The 17,703-nt window shown below is 32.6% G+C and overlaps 1 long non-coding RNA gene across 1 annotated transcript in view; it reads left to right on the plus strand.

Moving 5' to 3' along the window:
* LOC149190511 (uncharacterized) overlaps positions 1-12,153 on the plus strand; it is a 56,482-nt gene extending 44,329 nt beyond the window's left edge. Inside the window, exon 2 of the long non-coding RNA XR_016255993.1 lies at positions 11,755-12,153. This is a non-coding gene — a long non-coding RNA (uncharacterized LOC149190511). The remainder of the gene's footprint in view (positions 1-11,754) is intronic.
* The last annotated feature ends 5,550 nt before the right edge of the window (positions 12,154-17,703 follow it).

The following is a 17,703-nucleotide window of genomic DNA, read 5'->3' on the forward strand; positions in this document are numbered from 1 at the left end:
ATAATCGAATCCCACCTCTGGTTGTTACAGAGAATCACAGTGGTATCCAATGTAAATCCAAATAGCTCACTGAAGAGCTTTCGCAACCAGACTGCCTCACACGAGGTTATGCTAGCAACAATATATCTTGCTTCGGCGGTGCTCAAAGCCACCGACTTCTGCTTCCTGCTCATCCAGGATATCAAAGCAGATCCCAAGGTGAAACAGTACCCAGAACTGCTCTTACGGTCTACCACACTGCCTGCCCAATCAACATCAGTATATCCAAGTAGTCTCACATCTCCGACAGTGTATCTTAATCCATGAGAGATTGTGTCCTGAAGACATCTCAAAAGATTCCTGGCATCAATCCAGTGAGGCTCAACCAAATATGAGCTCACAATGCTAATTGCAAAACATATGTTCGGACAGAGGTTCACCAAGAACATCAATGCGAATGAGTTTTTGAAACTCAGAGGCATTTCCCAAGTCTGGTCCAACATCACTACCATATAACTTCTAAAAGTTAAGATCCTCGAGGTAGTCACAGGCTTGCAGTCCATCATACCGAATCTTTCCAATATATTTACCACATATTTTCCTTGAGATAGGAAAATTTCCCTTGGCTTCTTCCACACTTCAAGTCCTTGGTCCTTCATTTCAAATTCAGAAGCCATGTCCCTCTTACATTTGTGAATGAGAGGGTTTGCACCTGTTAGAAAGAGGTCGTTCACATACAACACCAGTATGAGAGGCTTGTCATCTTCAACCTTAAAGTAAAGGTTAGGATCGGCTTCACTCCTAGTGAATCCCAGCTTCATCAAGTAGATATCGATCCTCTCATACCATGCTCGGGGTGCTTGCTTCAGCCCATAGAGAGCTTTCTTCAACCTGCATACATGAGATTTTCGATCATAAATCTCAAATCCTTCAGGTTGCTCCACGTAGACCTCTTCTTTGATCAAGCCATGCAAGAACGCAGTCTTGACATCCATCTGATGTAGGTTCCATCCTTGTGAAGCGGCAAGGGCTATGATTGAGCGGATGGTCGTATATTTGGCAACAGGTGCAAATATCTCATCATAGTCTATACCTTCCTTTTTGGAGAAACCTCGAGCAACAAAACGAGCCTTATACTTTTCCGTGCTTCCATCTGCTGCATGCTTTATCTTGTAAAGCCATTTGGAAGTAACAACAGTCTTGTCCTGGGGTCTGGGAACTACTTCCCAAACATCATTCGTTATGATAGACTCATATTCTTCGGTCATAGCATCCTTCCATACTTGATGCTTGACGGCATCTGAGAATGACGAAGGCTCATTTTGTATGATCGTGCTCATGATGGTCAGGTATCCTTGATACCAATTAGGTTTCTTACTTTCACGAAAGGTTCCTCGGGGTGCAGCATGTCCTTCAGCATCATCAAGTAACCCCTTAAGCCATGAAGGCCTCTTCCTAGAAGAGGAAGGCTCATATGGAGGAGGATCAATCAGATCCATGGGTTCTTCTACATCAGGCATTGATTCATCATCCTTTTCTTTCGATTCCTTGGTGTCAGCTTCTTGAGAGCTCCTCAAAGTCGGAAGATTGATCACCTTGCTGAGAGTCATATCTTCGTCAAAGGTGACATCATGAATAATTATGACTTCCCTTTGACCGGCTACATAGATTCTATAGCCTTTAGTATTTTCACCATAGCCCACGAAAATTCCCTTCTTTCCAGATGCTCCCAATTTATTTCTTTTCTCTTTCGGCACATGAAAGTATACAGGGCTTCCAAAAATTTTAAAATGAGAAACATCAGGTTTCTTACCGGTGAATTTTTCTTCAGGAGTCTTGGAACCCAATGCTTGATGAGGGCATCGATTTTGTACATATACGGCGGTGATTGTAGTTTCAGCCCATAGAAACTTCGAAAGTCTTTGATCATGTAGCATGGCCCTGACAGCTTCCATCATCGTGCGGTTCTTCCTTCCCACCACACCATTCTGCTCAGGAGTATGTGGTGTAGTAGTCTCCCTCTTAATGCCAACATCAGGTATGTCTGAGTGAACCAACTGTAATATATTGGAGGTCTTGCTTTGGCTTGAGGGGAATGGTCCCCTTTTGAGCTTTCCTTCGGCACATCCTGGACATACACCTTCTTTCTCTACTCAGAATTCGGGCATCCCTGTCACCATTTGTCTTACACCGAGTATAGCTTTATAATGAAGGGGGGAAAACCTCCAATGCCAAAGTTCGGACTGAAGAGATGTGTCATAAGACATGACACCTAACGGACTTCCATCGACCTGATATAATGAATCAACACTAAACCCAAGAGTAAAGGCATCTTTAACATTATTTTTCCATATACGTACCTTGCCATTGCTGAAGGTTACCTTGTAGCCTCTGTCTTCCATTGCCAAGATGGACACTAGGTTCCTTTTGAAGTCAGGTGCATTTAATACATCCTAGAATTTCTAGCCTTCTTGAATGCTTGTCCTCTTCCTTGATTCCCAACTCTCCTCTTACCTTTGCTGTTGAATTTGTCATTCCTTTGATTTCCATTAGAGGGATTTCGAGTTGCGGCACTGCATACTGTACCATGCTTCTCTAATCATGATTATCATCATGTTGCCCATGTCCATGATTTTATCCATCATAATGTTGCTCAAACTAGAGTGCATCATTGTCATGCTATCCTATATGTTCATGATCTCATGTTGCTCTTTATGTCCATGATCTCATTCATCATGATGCTCATGATCTCATACATAGAGACTTGCTTTATCGCAAATGTTACATCGTCATTTTCTTCTAGCCTTAGGTCCAGCCTTTCCTTTTGATTTAGTCCTGGAATTATTTCTTTTCTTTGCATGAGAAGAAAAGGCAGCAGGAGGACCTTTAGGCATGGGCATTTCTTGCACTTCTTCCCTTGTTTCTTCTTCAATGCATCTAGCCATTAGTTCCTTGAAACCAGGAATTACATTATAGTTCAAAAGAGTAGTCCTGAACACATACCATTCCAATGGCAATCCTCCAAGAGTTGTGAGTGCCATTTCTCTGTCAGTAATAGTTTCCCCAATAGATAGGAGATCGTTCTTGATCTTGGTGATTCTTAAGAAGTATGCTTGCATACTTTCATCTTTACCCTTCTTGATTTCCCTAAGCTTATTTCTAAGAAACAAAACTTGATTTGCATCATTAACTTTAAATAAACTCACCAGTCTATCGTAGATTTCCTTAGAGGTGTCCAGTTCAGAGATGTAGGCCACCAAGTGCTTGTCGATAGAGTCCCGAATGATCTTCTATTGTTTTGACTTCTCCACTTTTCCATTTGTTCCAGGCAGCAGCCGATGCATTTGATGGAGGCTCAACAATATTGCATCGCACATGATCCAACACTCCTTGATTCTCAAGGGTTAGATCGATAGACATCTTCCATCCGTGATAGTCAGCTTTCTCACAGAGCTTGTCTTCAGAGTGTTGAGGACCCCATAGTTCTTTTAGGATAGCCTTGCCAATCTTCTCTTCGGTGATTGCTCTTGCTCTTGCTCGGGCTTTGTCTTCACCTCAGCTCTGATACCATGTTAAGTTATGGTATGTTCTATGCTTATAACAATTTACTTCTTTTTCTTATTATATTCCATCGATTAGCAATCACATGTACATAAAGTAAAGTGCAGATGGAACATTAAACGATCGACAGAAAACAAGCCAAGACAAGAGACACAAGATGTGGCGGCTAGCCAGGGACAAACCCCACAATGTGTGGGGAAACCCTTTGATCAAATCTTATTTTATCTTAAATAATTCAGTAAAGAGAAATAGTACAATAAATCTGATTCATATCAGCAGTAGCAAACCCTAGATCAGTAGCATCAGCATTAGCGACTTCATTATCAAACTAGGGCAGACCATATCTCACAAACCGACAGTCGGATTGACTTCATTCCACCACCAAAAGTTTCGGCTTCCAGAGGAGGTTCAGATGAACCTACAGTGCAGTTCAGATGAGGAGATCTTCTAGGCCACGCAAGTCAATCTTTACTTCTGCAGTTGCAGCTTCAGTTTCAGTAGTTTCCGGCTTCAAACTAGGGCAGTCGATATCTTGCAAACCGTTCGTCGGATTGGCTTCATTCCACCACCAAAAGTTGCGGCTTTCAAAGGAGGTTCAGATGAACGTACAACGCAGTTTCAAAGAGGAGATCTTCTAGGCCACGCAAGTCAATCTTTACTTCTGCAGTTGCAGCTTCAGTTTCAGCAGTTTTTGGCTTCAAACTAGGGCAGTCGATATCTTGCAAACCGTTCGTCGGATTGACTTCATTCCACCACCAAAAGTTGCGGCTTTCAAAGGAGGTTCAGATGAACCTACAACGCAGTTCCAAAGAGATCTTCTAGGCCACGCAAGTCAATCTTTACTTCTGCAGTTGCAGCTTCAGTTTCAGCAGTTTCCGGCTTCAAACTAGGGCAGTCGATATCTTGCAAACCGTTCGTCGGATTAACTTCATTCCACCACCAAAAGTTGCGGCTTTCAAAGGAGGTTCAGATGAACCTACAACGCAGTTCCAAAGAGGAGAGCTTCTAGGCCACACAAGTCAATCTTTACTTCTGCAGTTGCAACTTCAAATTCAACAGCTTCTGGCTTCACATGTGTGAGAGAGAGAGACCCATTTCAGTGCAGTAGAGAAGAGACTCATATCTGCGCAGTAGAGAGATAGAGATGTGATGAGATGAGTGAGTCCAAATGAGGAAAAGTCCTCTTATATTTATACACAACGTTGGTGGGTGAATAGATGCAACTGTTGGGCTTCTGAGCCTACATGAGTTGTAGGTCGGCTTGATAATAATTCCATAATCAAAATAAATTCATATCTTCATGAATACTTATCGGAATTGGATGATCTTTATATCAATCCTACACCTCTCGACGAGAGGAATCTAATAAAAATATTATTAGCCATGAATAAGATGACCCACATGAAGTTTTGCCCTGGTTGCCAATTTTAACAGCAATTCTTTCAATTGAAAAATCAATAGTTCGTGGGCGTCGAACATGATTTCATGCAATTTTGACCGTTGAGTATTGGGTCATTGAACTAAAATAGGAAGAAATCTAGGAATAAATCTTTGGTTAGAGTACGCGATGTATATTTTAGTGGAGGCCATATTAGCTCGAGAAGTTTATATTTAAACAGAACAATGAGAAGAGCTAATGCTATAAAATTGCATAATTACTCAACCATCCTAAGGATCACAATCTCTCAAGTTATAACTCTTCTCTCTCTAAGTTATGGTCTTAGTGATCACCCAATTCACGATAATCTTTATCTTCATTATGCAAGAATATCAATAATGAGCGTAGTAATTAATATCGTATTTTTCCAATTTATGAATATACTAAATTGTATTTCTTCAGTTTATGAATTTTGTTTTGTGATTTCTACGTTAAATTTATACTTTTGAATTTATTTTCACTGAAAGTGTTGCCCAATATATCAGTTTCATTGTGCGAGATAATTTCGTATATTTGTAACTTTAATTTGCTTGTCTTGCCATGTCAATTGGTGATTGTGGAAGGAATTGACAACAAACTTCAAATGGTCTCATGTGAGTAGATGATTGAACTACCCTATTGTATTCACGTTGAATGTAAGCTTTTCATCCCATGTTTTGGGATGCTTGTGATTATATCCCCTCAATAAATGAACAAGTATTGTGTATCCATTTACTTGGGTATGGAATGAGTGGATTTGAATCCATACCTTCTCAAGGAACTTTTCAGTTGTCTTTTGGCCTTTGATGCTCTTCTTACAATGAGTAAGAGCAAACACTTGCTGAATCTATCCATTGCCACTAACATACCTTGAAGCATCTTGATCTATGCTCATGTCCTTTCAACAATTTTCCTTTGATGCTTCCTCCTTGTTTGGATCTTAACACCATTAAAAGAACTTTTTACTCACAGTTACCAACCTTCTGGCTTGATTGGCACCTAATGACACAACCCAACATATTACTTGAGTCGTATTAAATATAAACATGTATTTCTTTGTCACTTGCATATTGGTGTCTTTGATTTTCGAATCCAATGGATATGTTTGAGAATGGGCATGAGACTCCAAGCCAAGTTGTTGCACCAATGATTTGGAAATCAAATTATCTTAGAAATGGGATCAAAGAGTCGACATCTTATTTGTGATCTGAATCTTTGGTAGGAAAAGTGTTTCTCTTTGGTAAGGCTGATTTTTGTTCACCATTGGTCAGATTTCTCTTGCTCATTGCTAGATGATTTGTTTTTCTCTTTCAAGACTGATTTTATTTTGCTTGTGGATAGATCCTCTTGCACATACATGACTGATTTTTAATACTTGCAACCATTAATTTGCATATTTAGCTTTGATTTTGGGGCTGGGCATGCCAATTTTACACCTCTAAATTGCATTCAATTGCTTCACCTCCAACTTGAGCAGTCATTCCTGGCTTCACATCTTTGTTTTTATTTTCCCCTTTCTGAGTTTGTTGATGATGCAGTGCTTGTAATGATGTTTTGGGTCTCTACATGCATGAGATGTTGCAAATGCATTTTCTTGCCTTAATTTTTTTAGTTGTAATTTTTTGCTCAAAATTGCTTCATATGTTTTGCTTATTTGTCATCTCCATATACTTTTTCATGGAAGCATCATCTAAATTCCTTGGAGAAGAATTATGACTAATGGCACAACATCACATTTGTTTTCATCAATATACCTGGAAATAATAGAAAATCTGAACTCACATTTTTGTCACTTGCATATTGGTGTCTTTGATCAACCAATCCAAGGTGTGTGCTCGAGGATAGGCTCCAAGCCAAGTTGTTGCACCAATGATTTGGAAATCATTTTTTTTTTCGCAAAATTGTGATCAACAAGAGTCGACACCTTCAATAAGAAGAGTTGATTATTCAAGCCTTTGGTAAGATGAGTATTTGTATTTCCTCAATTATTTTTTCTTTTTCCCTTAGTTTTTGATTTTATCAAGGTTGATTTTTGTTCTTCATTGGCAGATTTATATTGGTCATTACTAGCTGATTTATTTTTCTTTTTCAACACTGTTTTTTTTTGGCTTGTTCATAGTTTTTCTTGCTCATACATGACTGATTTTTCTTTAGCCATAGCTGATTTTTCATGCTTGCAATTGCTTATTTATTTATTTTGCATATATGGGGTTGGTTTTAGGTCCATAAATGTAAGTTTTGCACCTCTAAATTGCTTAAAATTTCTTCTTTGTTTTTATTTTTTAGATGGGTACGAGGATGGAGCTTCCAACATGTCATCTTTTTATATCCATCAATGCTACAAGGCTCACAATGACGTACACATGTTTTTTCTTGCCTTCCAAAAATATGTGATTGTAATTTGTTTTCGAAATTGCTTATCTTGATCCAATGGCACCCCCCTAGTTCTATATAGCTTGTTTTCTTGGAAGCATCATAAAACAGAATTATGACTAATGGCACATCACATTTGATTTTATTGATATACTCGGAAATAGTAGCAAATCTGAACTTATATTTATTTATCACTGTCATATGATAAACATGTCATATTTATTTATCACTGTCATATGATAAACATGTCTGAAGATAGGCATGAGTCTCCAAGCCAAGTTGCTGCACCAATGATTTGGAAATTAGATATTTCTAATAAATGGGATCAATAAGAGTCGATAACCTCTGATCTTACTCTTCAATGAGACTTTTCCCTGAATTGGAAGAGATTTCTCTTGCTCTTTGCTAGCCGATTTCTATTTCTTTTTCAAGATTGATTTTCTTTTTAATACATGCTCATTTTTAATACTTGCATACTTGGGGTTGATTTCAAGGCCAAACATGCCAATTTTACACCTCTAAATTGCATTCAATTTCTTCACTTTAATCTTGAGTGATCATTGCTTGCTGATGGAGCTTCCAAATGTCCATCAATGCTACAATATTTGCAATGATGTTTTGGGTATTTGGATGCTTTGCTTACGCTTGTTTTCATGGAAGCATCGTCAAAATCCTTTGGGCAAGAATTATGACTGATCTGCCTCCTTAGGAATTGCAATCCTCAAATACATCTAGATAACATATACGGGATGTCCATCAATGTACAATATTTGCAATGATGTTTTGGGTATTTGGATGCTTTGCTTACGCTTGTTTTCATGGAAGCATCATCAAAATCCTTTGGGCAAGAATTATGACTGATCTGCCTCCTTAGGAATTGCAATCCTCAAATATATCTAGATAACATATACGGGACTTGATGTAGATACCCCATGTCCATGTGAAGCTTGGATGTTTTGACCTTGCTTTTTTTGAAATTGCCATTTTATTTTCTACTTGTGCTCATGACCTATTGTGTAGAAATTTCTTCTCATCATATGGTAGCCATCATTTTTTTTTTGAAGAGTTCGCATGGGTGCCCACCATATTAATGTAACTTAGAGATCATCAATTTGGTATATGTAATTTTTTTCTTATCTCCATAGTGATGTGCTTATACATCTCCAACATTTTATTTTCTACTTGTGCTCATGACGTATTGTGTAGAAATTTCTTCTCATCATGGATTTAAATTTTCCCAATTGGTGATTGGTAGCCATCATTTTTTCTTTGAAGACTCCACATGGGTGGCCCACCATATTAATGCAACTTAGAGATCTTCAATCTGGTATATGTAATTTTTTTCTTATCTCCATAGTGATGTGGTTCTACATCTCCAGTTGTGCAGTGATTTGTTTCATTGCCATATCATTGTGAATATGCATGACCCATATCATTTATGCATGACCCATTCTCGTTGGTATATAGTTATGTACAAGTTATATTCTTTATTAGCTTGTGATAATTGTTTTGTTTTGATCATGAAATAATGTTGATATAATGTTTTGATAGCATGTAGTGTGTGCGATTTATATATCGACCACAAGATGGCGATGGGTTGATAACATGTGGTAGTGGTAACTAATATTTTGTTATTGTTGCTCACATTTTCAATGAAAGATCTCATGGGATCCCATATCCATGAAAAGAAGATCCCCTTATCAACAAAATCTCAACAATTTCTCATTAAACATATTTGAGAAAATAGGAAGTTGACTAATTAGTAGGGTGACAACTAATTACATTTATGGACAAGTAACTAGGAGGGGGCCAAGTGAAGTAACTTGGGGTGGGGTGGTCGTGGGTGTGAGTAATTGAGGGTCGAGTACTAGGAGGGGGCCAAGTGAAGTAAATAAAGCCTCTTGAGATTACTTAGCCTCTTGAGATTGTTAATAAAGCGACACCATAAATTCCAAGTCATGAAGCAAAAAAAGAACAAATGTAAAGGCCAATAAATGATTCATAACAACACCACATAAATGTGAAGGGCTATTCTACTCGACCATAAACTTTCTAAATCAAGGTAAGGTCGAATGATGTGCTCTCGAATTCACCTTGTAGCTTAATAAATATCTAAGAGCTTCAACTGCCACCACGAGGATTTGCACCAAGGGGCACACTAGAGGGTTTCTTGCTTGAAGATTGAGGGTGGCTTTTAGGTAGAAATATTCTCATTGGCTTCCGAAGCAGAACCTTGAAAGCTTTTGTAGGTTGGCCCCCAATTTTCACTGAATGGAATTGCACTTGTTGAGTGCTTGAAATGCATTTTTTTGTTAGGGTCATTCAAACCCTAGAAATGCTTGAAATGCATTTTTTTGTTAGGGTCATTCAAACCCTAGAAATCCCATTTTTGAGTGCTTGAAATGCATTTTTTTGTTAGGGTCATTCAAACCCTAGAAATCCCATGGGGTCACTTTCTAAAGACTAATCTTTGCTTTGGTACGCAACTAGTAGTATGTGATGATTTCCTATTATTTTTGATTGGAATTGCACTTGAATGCATTTTTTTGTTAGGGTCATTCAAGCCCTAGAAATCCCATTGTGCGTGTGGGTTGGTGAATTATGTAATTAGGGAAAGTACAATTGATTACATCAAAGATCATGAGCATATAATAGTAACAGACTAGTAGGGGGACCACTAGTAAATAGTAAGCCAAGAGGGGCACAATAATTGGGGCTGAGGCGGTGGTGTGCGTGAATAATTGAGATGGAGATAGAAGGTTGGTGAATTATGTAATTAGGGCAAGTACAATTGATTACATCAAAGATCATGAGCATATAATAAATAGTATAGGTCAATAAAGGCCATTGGATATGTTTTATCCCATCGAATTCTCTATCTTGAGACTACATAGGTCTCTAGACTCTCCATGGTATGAGCCTTAGAAATTTGGTCCTTTGAGATTGTCAATATAATGATGTCATCATTATGGCCTTTGACCAATTACCTAGCCTGTTGAGATTGTTGATACCATCCTTGTTGAGATTGTTGACACCATCAGTGTGGCCTTTGCCTAATTACCTAGCCTCTAGTTGAGATTGTTGACACCATCAGTGTGGCCTTTGCCTAATTAAGATGAGTAGATAGCTAAGAGCTTTAACCACTAGCATTGGGGGCAAGGGGCGCCTTTTTTAGATATATTAGAAAATTCCAACGTACTTTGAGGAACATATCTTAACAGTAACATATCCTAAAGTTGAATGACTTGTGCACTCCATTCCTTGAGTTGCACCCAAATTCACCTTGTAGCTTAGTAAATATCTAAGAGCTTCAATTGTAAGGTTCGCACTAAGGGGCACACTAGAGGGTTTCTTGCTTGAACATTGTGGGTGGCTTATAGGTAGAAATTTTCACTGAATGGAATTGCACTCGTTGAGTGCTTCCCCATAAGCCCCATGGGGTCACTTTCTAAAGACTTGTAATCTTTGCTTTGTATACAATTGTAAGGGATGAGTCCAATGGGCCCTTAACACATTTAACCACTTTATGTGGGTGGGGTGTTAGAGAGTGTGCTCTCCACCCACTAGCTTCTTAATTAAGGACACTGGATATCTTCGTTGAGGAATGACTAAGGCTCATAGTAGATAACTTTCCTTAGAGGGGATGTAATTTGCACTAGGGCAAAAAGCCATAACTTCATTGGGAGCCCTCAGAAATCTATGTATACAAGGCAAACTGGGTGGTCATTTTTTCAATTGAAAAGTCAATATTCGAAGGGCCTCGAGCATGATTTCATGCATATGGGTTGAGTGTTGAGTCAAGGAACTAAAATGAGAAGAAATCTAGCAAACTAAAATGAGAAGAAATCACGAGACCTCAGCTTGCTAGCTACGCGAAGGTTCCCTTCGCGGCCAGCTTCTTAGAGGGACTATGGCCATTTAGGCCATGGAAGTTTGAGGCAATAACAAGGCCGCACGCGCGCTACACTGATGCAGCCAACGAGTTTTTCTTCTTGGTTCGAGAGGATCGGGAAATCTTCTCAAATTGCATAGCACTCTTGCAAGTGACATGATGAGCTTTGATGTAATGGTGCCGTAATGAATAGGAACAATGCTTAAGTAATTAAGTCCTAAAGTAATCTCTACTATGAAACAAAATTTTTAGGAACCTAAAGTAATCTCTACTATGAAACAAATTTTTAGGAACCTAAAGTAATCTCTACTATCTACTTCGATAAATTGATTGATTGGGTTTTTTTTAAGTGTAGGTTATTGTTTTTTTAATATACTTTTTTTTAATTCACTTAATTACTGTTTAGTTTCCTTTAAGAATTTGTTAATTTTTTTGGTATTTTAATTATAATATTTAATGGTGTATGTAGTTTCCATTTTAATTATAAAATGGATTAGAAGCTTGAATTTGAATTGGTTGATCTATAATGCAGGTAAAGGAAAGTTCAAATATTAGATTATGGAGAGGAGGGAAGGAAAAACTAAATTTTATATAAGTTTTGATCAATGGCCTTGGCCCTGTTTCATTGTTCTAATCAATAATGACTTTGAGACTTGTTCTTTCATCTATCTTTTAAGTTCTAATCAATAATGACTTAATGAATAATGTCTTTGAGACATTGACATGAATAATGTCTTTGAGACTTGTACTTGTAATAACATTGACACCTTTGAATTTGTTTAATGAATAATGTCTTTGAGACATTGACATGAATAATGTCTTTGAGACTTGTACTTGTAATAACATTGACACCTTTGAATTTGTTTAATTTAAACTTTTTTGAAGCGATTTAAAATTGAATGTGTAATCGTTTTAATTTTATGGGTATTAATTTGTGAATTATTAATGTTACAAATATGTTGAAATTTAATTTTACAAATGATAATATATTAAAATATCTTGAAATTAAATAATATGTATACTTTTAATTAATAAAATAAAATAAGTTTATGTTAATTATGATTCTATATAAATTTATATATATTTTTAATCAATAAATAAAATAGAAGGTTTGTGTTAATTATGATTATATTTGTAACCTTTAATATAAAGGTTGAAATTTAATTTTAGAAATGGAAATGTTGTAAATATCTTGATATGTTTATTTTTAATTAATAACAAATATTAGAAAATTAAATATTAAATAATTAAATATGATGATTATATATTACAAAATGTTGTTTGATTGAAGAATATTTTACGAGGAAATCTAAAGAATGTTTTTTGATTGGTTAGTTGTAAATTAGAATAAATTTCTTGTACATTTGAAGCTTTATTAGGAAATCTAAAGGTTTCTTTTGATTTGTTAGTTGTAAACTAGAATAAATTTCATGTACATTTGAAGAAACAACTTCTAATCATATGAATTATCATCTCTTAAAAGAAGAATAAAAAGTGGAACATATGATGTTAAAGACGTTTTTAATGAAGTGAAAAAATGCTGAAAATTGTAGCTTGATTGTATCAATAATTTAGATCACATCACTCATATTAATCCTTCCAAATTTAGTGATTTGTAGAAAGATGGAGGATGGGTGCCACAAATAATAATAGACGAGGCTCTGAAATTTTGATAAGCATGGTTGATCATTATATTCAACTGGAAATATTATGAAGTTGAACATTATGTTGGAAATAAACGATATGAAAACCCAACTCCACTACAAGTAAATTATTTGTTAGAAATAAGATGGAATAAATAGAATTGACCGGGAGAAATTTCAAAAAAATGTCACATGCGTTTATAAGTTTTTTTAATATATGTTGAATAATACACATCAATTATAGATTTAAAAAAATAATTTTAATAATACATTAATTAAAACTTCATACTAAAAAATTATTTATAAATGAAACAAAACCCTCAATCGCAATATATGTCAAATAATACACATCAATTATAGATTTAAAAAAATAATTTTAATAATACATTAATTAAAACTTTATACTAAAAATTTATTTATAAATGAAACAATATATTTAAGTAGAAAATATTGCATGTAGATTTAATTTTAATTATAGAAAATTTTATTTTATTTTATTGGTTTACATATTGTTCATTAAAGTTGTTTTTTAATATTTATTTATCTAGGTTTATGGTTCTACATATTGTTCATTAAAGTTGTTCTTTAATATTTATTTATTTATCAGGTTTGGTACATTATTGTTTATTAAAGTTGTTTTTAAATATATTTATTTATCTAGGTTTATGGTGTATTGTTCATTAAAGTTGTTCTTTAATATTCATTATTTAATATTTTATTTATCTATGTTCTACATATTGTTCATTAAAGTTGTCCTTTAATATTTATTTATCTATATAAGTTTATGCTTAGGACATTATTGTTCATTAAAATTGCTTATTAATATTTATTTAAGTAGGTTTATGGTTGGTACATATTGTTGATTAAAGTTGTTTTTAAATATTAATTTATCTATGTTTGCTACATATTGTTCATTAAAGTTGTTTTTAATGTCTATTTATCTATGTTTATAGTTGGACATATTGTTCATTAAAGTTGTTTTTTCATGTTTATTATAATGTGTATTAAAAATAAAAAAAGCTTCTCTTTGCTTCGAGATATTAAACATCTCTACTAACAGGGTCAACCACGGGAAGGTGGAAGCTAATTTGCCCCAAAAACTGTGCATTGTTGATATGGGGTCTTTAACATATCAACATGCCAAAATAATTTTATTATATTGATTTATGAGATGAATGTAATTTTTTAATATATTGTTAAAATGATTGAAAATAATAATTTTATTAATTTGGTTTAAATGGAATGAAGTGTGATTTTTTTTTAATATGTTGATCTAAAAATAAAATATATTAACCATATTTATATTATTTTTATGGAGTTTATTAAAAGCTTATTATATTATTATTTATGAAGTTTATTGAAAGTTTGTTATATTATTATTCATATTAAGTTTTTATGTTTGTGATATTTATTAAAAATAAAATAAAATAAAATAATATCAAAATAGAAATAAGTAAAATAAAATCAAAAAAATATAAAATAGAAATAAGAAAAATAAAACCATAAAAATATATAAATAGATTAAAAAAAATTGAAAGTGAAAAGAAGTAATATTTATAAAATTAAATATATAAATAATTTTTTAATTAATACAATAAATAAATAGACACTTCACAATATAACCTAAAAAACAATCTAATTCAAAATATATATATATATATATATATATATATAAACAAATACTCTATAACCTATCTTAAAGCTTAAAATAACTAATCTATAATAATTTAATATAAATATATATTACTATAAAAATAATAGTAACAATAATAACTACAATAATAAAATACAAAAAATAAACATGCACTAATAAAATATAAAACTAATAAATATACATATCTAAATTTAATCTATAACAAATAAAGAAACATTATTGGAGTCACATAGATACACACTTTCAAAACACACATGCATCAATACATGCAAATGACCATCATACAAATTCAAGTAAAAATACAAACTTAAAGTAAACATCAATGTCAGATAAATATACAAATTCAATCTATCAAAACATCCAAACAATCATACATATATTTTTTGAAAGCACACATACAAACATAACATAAACATCATTTCAAAGAATTTCAAATACTCTACACAACATAAAATTTAAAATTAACAAACATAATACACTTTCAACTTAGAATACAAACATTATGAAAAATTCAATTAAATAAACAAACACATCATACAATATTAAATCAGAATACAAATTGAATCTATCAAACAAACAAGCATTTCCAAACAATCATACATATATTTTTTCAAAGCACACATACAAACATAACATAAACATCATTTCAAAGAATTTCAAATACTCAAAACACAACATAGAATTTTAAACTAACATACATAATACAATCTAAACTTAGAATACAAACATTATAAAAAATTCAATTAAATAAATAAACACATCATACAATTTCAAATTAGAATACAAATTGAATCTATCAAACAAACAAGCATTTCCAAACAATCATACATATATTTTTTCAAAGCACACATACAAACATAACATAAACATCATTTCAAAGAATTTCAAATTAACAAACATAATACAAATTCAACTTAGAACACAAACATTATGAAAAAATCAATTAAATAAATAAATACACCAAACAATTTCAAATCAGAATACAACTTGAATCTATCAAACAAACAAGCATTTCCAAACAATCATACCTACATTTTTTCAAAGCACACATACAAACATAACATAAACATCATTTCAAATACTCAACACAACATAGAATTTCAAATTAACAAACATGATACAATTTCAACTTAGAACACAAACATTATGAAAAAATCAAATAAATAAATAAATACACCATACAATTTCAAATCAGAATACAACTTGAACCTACCAAACAAACAAGCATTTCCAAACAATCATACATACATTTTTTCAAAGCACACATACAAACATAACATAAACATCATTTCAAAGAATTTCAAATACTCAACACAACATAGAATTTCAAATTAACAAACATAATACAATTTCAACTTAGAATACAAACATTATGAAAAATTCAATTAAATAAATAAACACACCATACAATTTCAAATCAGAATACAAATTGAATCTATCAAACAAACAAGCATTTCCAAACAATCATACATACATTTTTTCAAAGCACACATACAAACATAACATAAACATCATTTCAAATACTCAAACACAACATAGAATTTCAAACTAACAAACATAATACAATTTCAACTTAGAATACAAACATTATGAAAAATTCAATTAAATAAATAAACACACCATACAATTTCAAATCAGAATACAAATTCGATCTATCAAACAAACCAACATTTCCAAACAACTATACATACATTTTTTCAAAGCACACATAAACATCATTTCAAAGAATTTCAAATACTCAACACAACATAGAATTTCAGATCAACATAATACAATTTCAACTTAGAATACAAACATTATGAAAACCACCTATACACACATACATATGCAAATTCGATTAAATAATTAAACACATCATACAATTTCAGATCAACATACAAATCTAATTTATCAAACAAACAAACATTGCCAAAACAACTTACATACAAATTTTCAAAGCACACATACAAATATAAAGCAAACATCATTTCAAATAATTTGAACTACTCACAACAAACAATTTCAAATAAGAAAAGATCAAATTAACAAACATAAATACAATTTCAACTTAAAATACAAACATTATGAAAACCACCATTATGAAAATCAATTATATAAATAAACACATCATACAATTTAATCTACCAAACAACTTAACATATACTTGTCAAAACAACTTACATACAAATTTTCAAAGCACACATACAAATATAAAGCAAACATCATTTCAAATAATTTGAACTACTCAACACAACATACAATTTCAAATAAGAAAAGATCAAATTAACAAACATAAATACAATTTCAACTTAAAATACAAACATTATGAAAACCAATTATATAAATAAACACATCATACAATTTAATCTACATACTTGTCAAAACAACTTGCACACATACAAATATAAAGCAAACATCATTTCATATAATTTGAACTACTCAACACAACATACAATTTCAAATAAGAAAAGATCAAATTAACAAACATAAATACAATTTCAACTTAAAATACAAACATTATGAAAACCACCATTATGAAAATCAATTATATAAATAAACACATCATACAATTTAATCTACCAAACAACTTAACATATAATATATAATTATTTTATTTAATTAAATTAATATATAATATAAAAAATAGAGAAGGGAAAAATATAATATAATAAAAAATCAAAAATAAAATAAAAATAAAAATAAGTTTAAAAAAAATTTAAAAAGAAGAGAAAACTAAAATAATATAAATAGTTTGCTTATGAAATTATTCATTATTTTTATTTTATTTATATTATAATTTGCATGTATATAAAAATTGTCTAGCACTTTTTTAATGAACTGAAATATAAAATTAAATAATTCAATTATAATTAATGATGATATGAAAAAGTAAATGTGTATACCTGAAATGTATTTTGGTATGTGTAAGTTTACTTAAAAAATAAAAATAAAAACATGGAAACAATAAATGCTACACAACTCTAAAGAGAATGGGGCCCCATCCTCCCTAAAGCATTTGGGAGAGGTTTTACCTCTCCCACAAAAAAAAAAAAAATACTTTTATTAATACTTGTATGTACATAAGTCTGACATTATTACAAAGAAAATCTCTGAAAAAGAGAATGACTATATAACTACATTGATATTTCTTTTGAATAAACATATAATTAGGAACCATTCCTGGATGTCTATCTGGAAGTAGACC

The sequence above is a fragment of the Pinus tabuliformis genome, chromosome 3_1 (assembly GCF_031772625.1).
Source record: "Pinus tabuliformis cultivar Carrire ecotype Pingquan chromosome 3_1, CPIR1, whole genome shotgun sequence".
Taxonomy (NCBI): domain Eukaryota; kingdom Viridiplantae; phylum Streptophyta; class Pinopsida; order Pinales; family Pinaceae; genus Pinus; species Pinus tabuliformis.